Source organism: Rhodamnia argentea, chromosome 9 (genome assembly GCF_020921035.1).
Source record: "Rhodamnia argentea isolate NSW1041297 chromosome 9, ASM2092103v1, whole genome shotgun sequence".
Lineage (NCBI taxonomy): Eukaryota > Viridiplantae > Streptophyta > Magnoliopsida > Myrtales > Myrtaceae > Rhodamnia > Rhodamnia argentea.
This window is the reverse complement of record NC_063158.1, coordinates 23,057,669-23,067,409: the sequence shown is the minus strand read 5'-3', so window position 1 is coordinate 23,067,409 and position 9,741 is coordinate 23,057,669.

Sequence of the window (9,741 nt, the reverse complement as noted above, 5' to 3'; positions counted from 1 at the left end):
TTATTACTTATAAGTTGCCATGTTCATTTGTGTTGTAAAGCACTCCTATATTGTGCAATGGGGGCGTAAAAAATCATTACACGAGTGAGGTTTAGACACTAATATGTATAAATTATGTTATTTTGGCGATACTGTTCATTCCATTAATAGGCGAGAGTTTCCATTTCCTGACTACTTGTGCAAAAAACATTTTACTCTAGCGATGTACCTTATATAAATTAATTTTCCAAAGTAGTTTCATAAAGGTTGCCTAGGTCCAAAAGCGATTTCTCACATCACCTCCAAAAATCAGTGAATGAAATATATTTTCTTTTTTGACCAAAAAAAATTCTTTAACGACAAAAATGTTCAAACATAAACTATTGTTGATTATGAAATATATTCAATTGATTGATTTTTCCATGTAACGGAAGTGATTATTTTAGAGATAACGTTTTCCAAATCATTAATGCTTCGCGAGGAGGTAAGGCTGTTCCAAGAATTTCTGGAGTGGTAGGACCAGCAAAAATTGAAATAAGAGGACAATAAGTGATGGAAATTTATGTGTCGTGATTTTAGTACTTCATAACTTATGATCCAGGACAAGTAACGGTGTCCGCAATTTTCGTCTGAGCCCTATCTCTTATTTTAGCTCGCCAGAAGTAGGTTGATTGCGCATGGATGCTCCCATCACATGATAGTTTAAGTTGCAAACATATTTTTACCACCTCACATTTCGTGAATGTCCGAACGATTTGGTCCCACTCATTTTGTGTGACATGTCGAAATATTCTTAAATCTCACCAATGAAGGAGGACTTCAAATTACAGTTTGCATCCAATTTTTCTTTCCTCAGAAGGAAAATTTTCATTTTACTTGAAAGAAAAGTACATAACTTCAAAATAAAGATGCAAATTAAACAAAACAAGTAAATTTGAAAGATAAATCAACTTAGAACAGCATGCAGAGACTGGATCATTTCATAAAGATGGGTCTATCATAGCATCAAGCACAACCGACGGCTGATAATTGAATTTTATATCAACATCGGTGATGAATACACGTCAAAATTTCTCTTTCTAGTAGTTACAGCTTTGCCAAAAGGCAATGCGCACCTAAATTTTTGGCTTTCCCAGCACCATCCACGTATAGAGACGACAACAACAACATCAACAAGTTGAAAAAACACAAAAAAGGTCATGTAAATCCCAAATCTATTTTTAGATCGGAATAAAAGAGTACCCAAATCTAAATCTAACTCTAGATCGGAAGAGAAGACCCGCAAGAGAGATTCAAATTAATCATAATATTGCTTTAAAATAAGTCGAATGTTGAAGCAATAGAGGACCCACGCTAGACTATATGGAAAAAGCACTAGAGCCGAAGCAAGCGAGATTCGGAATAGTTGATTCTTCCATGTGCTCGCCCTTCGAACTTCTAAGCTCACCGAGTTAAAACTCTTCACATGAAGGAAGTCAATGGGGTCGTCCGTGAAATCAACAAAGAAGACTTAAAAGAAGATAAGGATATAGAGACATAGGAAAACAAAGATGTGGGAGAATTATCAAAAAAGTTTTAAATCTATTGCAATTGTGTCAATTTAGTCCTAAACTTTTTTTTTGGTCAGTTGAGTTCTAAACTTTTTGCAATTATACCAATTCAATTCATTTGGCTGGCCAGCTAACGCTGATATGGCAATTTTTTAATAGTGCTTTTTGAAAATTTTCAATTATTTTCTAAGAATTTTTGTGTTTTTTTAAAGGGCCGACCGGAGACCGCTAGCTGCCGTGGTCAAAGTAGGCCCACTTCCTGGGTCAGATCTTCAATTTGAATCCAGACGCTCCACAATGTCCACATACACCCTGCGATTCCCGTCCCTCCGAAAAAGCGCTGCCCAGCCCCCGTCCTTTTGCAGGGAATTTTACCTGATTTGGCCAATACTCCATCCATACACAGCACTTATAGAAAGGAAAATTAACATAAATAGTCTCTTATTTTTAGCTTGATATGTAATGCGATCTCTAAATTTTTAATTGGATCAATATGATTTATGAACTATATTCCAATGTGCAATACGGTCATGTACTTTTGATACGCGTTCAATTTAGTTTTCAAACTAAATAAAAATGTTCGATGTCGCCAATTGAATGATTTCATATAATTCATGGACTAATTTGAATATATACCAAAAGCATACGAACCATATTGAACAAACTTAAAGTTCATGGATCATAATGCACATTGTGTTAAAGTTTGGGACGACATTGAACAAATTAGAAGTCCAGAGACTACGTTATACATTAGACCAAAATGCACGGACCACTTATGTCGCTATCTTTGTCTGAAAATAATTGATACTGAACGACGAAACCACAGCGTATTTCTTGGAAATAATTGCTGCAATGGCGAAGTCCTCTCGTGAGTCTGTCTATCAAATGTAGGGGACTACCATTGATTTTTTCCATGGTCCTGACACGAGATGCACGAGTTCGTAATCACCGAAAAGGAGGACCTAGACTGGAAACTCTGCATTGAAAAATAAAAAACTATTTTAAGTAGATGGGTATCATTCTGATGAAAAAAAAAATCTTTATATCAAACACATGGCTTGCATTCGATTTATGTAGACACGTTCCCCCGTTGCATATCTCGACAAATGTTGCACTTAACAAGTTTCTAATTCCGAGATTGTGCGTATATCTCTGTGGATTGTGCATGTTCTTGATTGATCGTAACTAATGTCCTAATATTTGTCTTCAACATTATTTGTCTCTTTTGGGGGTGACTCAGTAGCCTATCACGCAACCATGTTAGCGATTGATATGTACTGCTAGTCAATCTTCTATCCAAGACTACATGGGAAAATGAATCCCTCTCTTAGATGCCCCACAAAACGTGTGTTGGGGCCACGCGAAGTGACGAGAAGGTGGCAAAGTGATCTTTTGTAATGTGAACAATGGACATCTGCAACGTTAATCTTCGAAATTAAGTTTACTCTCAAGGCGGCGCCGCCATACGTGCAAACATCAAAATTTTCCTCCTAGTATGAGTCATTTTATGGAAAAGTCAATTTTGTTCTGATTCCTCCTAATCCATCACGTCACTCAGCAAGTCATACAATGACCTTGACCATAAGATTTCTCATAAATTATTACAAATTAACAAGATCGAGACACGAAAAGGTGATCCACGTGCAACAAAAGCAGGAAAAATAATCAAAATGTTATCTTCCCAAGTGGAATTTGATTCACTAAGAGTCTATTTCGTAATGTTTCTGATTGTCTATTTTTCTGTTATTTAATTTTCTCAAAATAAAAAAAAATAACAGAAACCCGTTTGTGCACGTTAATTGATTTTTCGTTTCCGAGAATAGAGACAAGAAGTAAAAATAAGTAGTTTTTTTTTTCAGAAACAAAAAAAGAAACAACGTCATTTTAAAGAAAGGCTCGTGCTATTTCCTCCTCCTATCGCATTGATTTGACTACATAGAGATCTTACTCTATTTTTAAGATTATTTCTTCCATTTTTTCTTTCGTTTTCTTTTGTTTCAATTTACTAAAGGACAAAACTACACACACTCCTCTCAAATAATATTTATTAAAATTAAAGGTAGGCCCATTTAAGATTATTTCTTGCCCTCTATTCTTGTTTTCTTGATTTTATTTTTTTTTTCCTTCTCTTCTCCATTTGTCACAAAATTGGTGATCCCATCTTTCCATAGAAATAGGTTATTGAGTATATAGCCAACGTATTATTATGTTAATGAGTTGATATTTCTCTCTCTTTTTTTTTTTTCTGTACTAGGAAGCAATTATTCAAAAAATAACCTAAGCTTAAGTAAAGGTGAAAAGAACCATTTTACCAGCTTTTGTACGCATTTCATTCATGTACACTAATATGTGCTATTACATTCTAGTCCGTGTATTTTAACTACTCAATTTTAATTTTATTCGGTGAATGCAGTAGTCCTATGACTATTACTTTTCATGCCATCATTACATAATGTTTTAAAAGATACTTTAAAAAAATTAAAAATATGACAAAGTGAAGCACATAAAAAATCTAAACATCCATCATTATCATACAAATACATAAGAAAATGCTCCTGAACATTATTATATAGAATACTATCCTTGCCTTTATTACAACTATAATTAGCTGTTGATAAGAATTATGGCAATTGTTATCGCATTATAAGACAATACAACCAAACCATTTGCAAACACATATTGTTTTGTGAATTCTAAATGCATCAGAATTTTATGGAACCATCCGTGAAAAGAAAATTATGCCCAAACTACAACTGTATTTTAGTGCTCGTCTTTACAACCATAAGTCCACAGCTAGTCATCGCCCACGCTATAGGCTACCGTCGCCGATCGCAGTTTGCCGGTCGTCACCACAGCTTGCTGATCCCGTTGCCTCCACTGAAATATTTATAGTAAAATAAAAAAATTCAAGAACAAATTTTTTTGGGGCCGCACCAAAAGCATTTCTATCCTTTTTCTATTCCGGAAATAGAAATTTCGTGTAGTTATCAAACACGTTCTTCTATTAAGAAACTATTCTTAGTAATAGAATAAAAAAAATCATTTTTTCTTAGAAATTGTTCCCCGAGAATAGAAACATTACTATATGCACCCCGACTCTCTCGGGTAATCTTCCTCTGCTTCTAAGTTTCAAAATGAATATGCATGATTTCGGGTGTTTGACTCATAATATTTTAGGACATGCTGGGAAAAATATTTAGAATGGGAAGAAATGAAATCGGACTGTGAGACGTGATAATACTTTCTTTATGAAATTATTTTTCCCACAACGGTACTAATGGTTACTGGTAAAAATCCTCATGGATGCTATAAAGTCTCTTAATGAGAATATCATATAGCAATTCTATATTTCTTCAAGAACTATCAAAGGAAAACCATTAAAAATAATGGTTGCATATCTTTTGAAACAAACAAAAATAGCAGTTGAAGTAAGTAAATATTAAACTGAATCATTGAATTTATAATAGTGAAAAGGACACAATTTTTCATGCTATTTCGAAAAGAACACAAACTTCATGTCTAAAAACTATAAATTCGAACACACCTATTCTTCTCCAAAATGTGATTACCTTATTGTAATAGATTAAGGGTGTGTTTGATAACTACACCAAGTGTGTAATGTCATTAAGGTTTGATAACCACTACCTATGCAGAACTTAATCTATTGTGGTAAGTAAGAATGACTTCCTCAATAGGTTAGATAATAAAGATATTTCCATTGATTCTCTATATATCTTAGATATCTCTTTTAATTGTGCATATCTTTTATTGATTATAATTAATATCAACATAATTTCGTTACCGTCGACAGTCATATAGTAAAGTTTAGAAATAAGCTCATGTACTCTTTATTAATACACAGAAATATATAGAAATTACACAATTTTTGTTCGCCGTTATTCTTATCTATCTGTTCGTAAAGAAAATATATACGGAATTGATATGTATCGCTCATCAATCTTTCATCCAGGACTACATGCAAAAATGAATCCCTCTCTTAGATTTACCACAAAACGTGTCTCTTGAGGCCACGTGAATTGACGAGAAGGTGCCAAAGTGATCAATTGTAATGCGAACATCTACAGCGTGAATCTTTGAAATTAAGTGTACTCTCAGGGGCGGCGCCACAACATGAGTCTTTTCACGGAAAAAACAATTTTGTTATCACATACGTTTAATCTGTGACGTACTCAACAAGTCATATAATGATGTTGACCCCAAGATTTCTCATAAATTATTCCAAATTAACAAGATCGAGACACGAAGAAACATTCCATGTGCAAGAAAAGTAGAAAATATAATCAAAGTGTCATTTTATCGAGTGGGATTTGATTTTCTGATTTTCTCGGGTAATTTTCCTATGCTTCTAAGTTTCAAAACAATTTTATATGGTCAAATTTTGGGTGTTCGACCCATTTGACATAGATTAATATTTTAGGACACATAAACAATCATCAATGGTCTATTTGGCAACGATTTTCATTCTCCGATTCTATTTCCCAGAACAAAAAAGGGGTAAGAAACACGTTTTGTAATGTAAATAATTTTGATTCTGTTTCCGAAAATAGTTTTGAAACATAAGCAACAATAAAAAAAGTCGATTCTGCAAAAAAAAGAATCACTTTCAGAATCATCATAAAGAACAAAGTCTCAATTCTTTTAAAAAAATTAAGCCCATGTAGGCTTCCATGTGGACTTCTAAACTTTAAAAAAAAAATTAAAATTAGATTTGAAAATTTATCAACAACTAATTTTTTTAAATGCATTTTTTTTCAAATTATATTTAAAATACTCTTTAAAATTTAACAAAAAAATTTAAAAAAAAATTCAAGAAGGGAGTGAAACTAAAGTTTTTTTAAAAATTCAAAAAAATAAAAATTTAAAAGAAATAAAAAAGGGTGGAACTAAAAAATTTAACAAAGTTAAAAGCATTAAAAAAAATTAAAAAAAAGATGAAAACATTTAAAAAAATAAATCTCGTCACTTGATTGTTCTTGGGAAAACAAATTTTATGTAATTGTCAAACGCATTCTGATTCTCTAAAAATCATCTAGAGAACAGAATCATAAAATGTGATTTTAATCAAAATTACTTTTTGGATCAGAATCGTTACTAAACAGGCTCCAAATCATTTTGTTATGAATTTTACAAATGGGTATTCATAAGGAAAGTTTAGTCCTAATACAATTCTTTCAAGTCATGTGAACCTGTCAATACACATACACGTACGAGGTGGTCATTCAACTACTAGAGAGCGGGAATGAGCGAGGCACGCGTGGGATGTTGAATGGTTATATATATTTATCCGTAAACAATAATTTATTATGTAAAATCGATTTTTGAATATTTAACGTGGTTTCGACCAAAAAAAAATTTAACTTGGTGTTACTAGTCCACCCATCAAACATGGATTTAGGTCAATAGCAATTTGGCAGATGGAATCAATCACGGAACAGGGAATTGGGTATCAAAACTTGTGCTTTTTAAGTGAGATTGATGTCGGTTTCCACAAACCCTTAAAATGTGATTACATTAATATAATAGATTAAGGGCGTGTTTGATAACTACACAAGTGTGTGATGTCATTAAGTGCGTTTGATAACCACCGCCTACACACAACTTAATCGATTGGTTTTAAGTAAAATATCACCTAATGTGGTAAGCGAGAATGACTTACTCAAGTGGTTAAGTAATAAACTATACAATGGAAAGTAATATCTTACGAAATTATATTGTCCAACTATAACTTGTATCGTATTAATTACTCCATGGTATCCTCCATTCATACACTATGAAATTAAAAATAATTATCAATTAGTTATAACTAACTAAGGAAGTACGTTGATCTATTTTCAACATTCATAAAATATTCTCTATTCAATATAGTATAATTCATACATAAGAGAATTTTAATTATTAAAAAAAGAAAAAATATTTTTAAAATGTTAATAGTGGCAAGGGTAAGCTGTGACCCTCGCCGGCACTCTATAGAAAAATTAAAGAAAAGAAAAAATAAAAATATACAAAAATATAAAAAAAGTTTAGTAAAATGATTAAAACATATCTACGTTAGCGTCAACCGACATCGACATCGGTGATTCCCAATCAAATTTGGCCGAATAGACTCAATTGAATAAATATAATAAGATTTAGGACCTAATTGGCACAACTGAAAGATTTAGGATTGAATTGGCAAAAGTGCAATAGGTGTAGGACTTTTTTTAGACAATTTTCCCTAGCCAACTCTTACAAACCTATTTCATTATTGATATAGCCTTTACATTTCTGAAAAATAAAGTAGCTTCAGCTGGGGGAACCAATAAGATTGATTCATGACTATCGTTCATACTGCTATAACTAGCTAAACATAACCTTGAACTAGATGACTTGTACATGTTCTCCCACCCTCTCCCTAGGAAAACGCTCGAGACCGATTGGCTGGATAGGCTTGTGGTCACAGACACCCGTGGCTATGGTCCCGGTTGTTTTGGCAAAGTCCTTAGGGGCTTCAATCTGGGGACTAGCGGCGGGACCACGACCGCTTTCTGGAAGTCGTGGAGCATGTCCGTGTCCAAGCCATAGCGGTTGGAGGAGTTGAAGAACATGTGAAACACTTTCGAGCACCCGAGGTGGAGCCGCCCGCTCGGCTCCGGCGAGAATCGCAGATCTCATCGAGCACGCGTTTGAGAAACTCTTTCTTCAGTTGGTCTAGCAGCAATTGCACGAATTTGATGGAGTCCTCAGTGTTGGCCTCCGGGTTTTCCTTCAGGTATCCTTCAGGTAGGAGTTGGACAACAGCTGATGCAACGGCGTCGTGGGGGGTCGCGAGGCACGAAGAGGGAAGGAGGAACAGTATTTTAGCAAAAGTAAAGAAAGAGAAGTAAATGTAGGAAGATGAGATGCTTCAATATGCTTTCATGGCTGATTTTGTATGTTGGAGACAATGCCTCAAGGTACGACAACAATGGGTAATATTGGTTCTTGTCCACAAGTTTTTCCTGCTAAAGGCCAAAATCCTAAAATTAAGAAAAATTATAAAAAAAAAATCCTAAATTTATTGCACTTTTGTCAATTCTGTCCGAAATATTTTAATTTTTTCCGGTTGAATCATAAACACTTTTATGTTTTATCAATTGAGTCCATCTAGTAATTTTGATATGAAATCCCTAACCTGGACACCGACCGTTTTTTTCTTTCTTTTTCCTTTCTCTCACTGAGGGTCTTGGGTCTCCCTTAGAGGTGTTAATATGGGTCAATGACCCACTATTTAACTCACTTTTATTCACTTGGGTCATACATGAATTCTGCAAATTTAAAAAGTGGGTCAAATATGGGTCTAAGCTTATAAAAACCTTTTCAAATATGGGTTTTAATGGGTTTTAACTCAACCCATTTTCGACTCACTTTCAACCCATGGGCTACAGCTTTCTAAGCACTGCTTGTAAATGAACATCAACTATATTTTTTGATATTTCATATTTTTTATAAGTAAAAGAAAGCAAAAAATAAAATTAAAAAATATAAAAACTGTTTTGAAACCCCACAGCCACCGACAGTTGCCCATTGCCTCCCCCCTCCGCCCGCCGCCGCCGCCGCCGACCCTGCCGTCGTCGCCGATGTTGATTAGCAACCCCAATGCGGACGTGGCGGGCTTGACGCTGTGGAGGACGATTGTGTCGCCGTCCTGTAGGTCGAGCGTCACCCCGATGAACTCCTCAATTGAGCTGGACCTCATAGTTCGTACCCGCTGGCGAAGTGCTGCCACTCGTCGGAGACTTGCCAGGGACGGTGTCCAACGCCCACCGGCACTCGTGCTTGGCGAGGCTCTTCATTTCGTTTCGGTCGTCCGATGGAGACCCCAAGTGAAGTTATAGCTTCAGTAGGATGCGTGCGGTTACTTATGGTGGGCATGGGCGTAGACTACAACATGGGGTAAATATTAACGGAGTGGAATTTGTGGGACGACACGTAGAGAATCCGTGAAAAAACACATGAAAACGCGGGGCCGAGGTTTTTGAATATGAGAGAGAGATGCAGGAAGTAACCAAGTGGAGTTCAAGAGAGAGAAAGGATGGAGAAGAAGACGACGGCAAAGGTCGATATGGTTGAGAAGGAGATCGAATGGACCCATTGCAGAAGAATTATAGTAGCGGGAATATACTACAAACACACACATATAAGTTTATATATAAGGAATCTTGGCCGCCTGCCA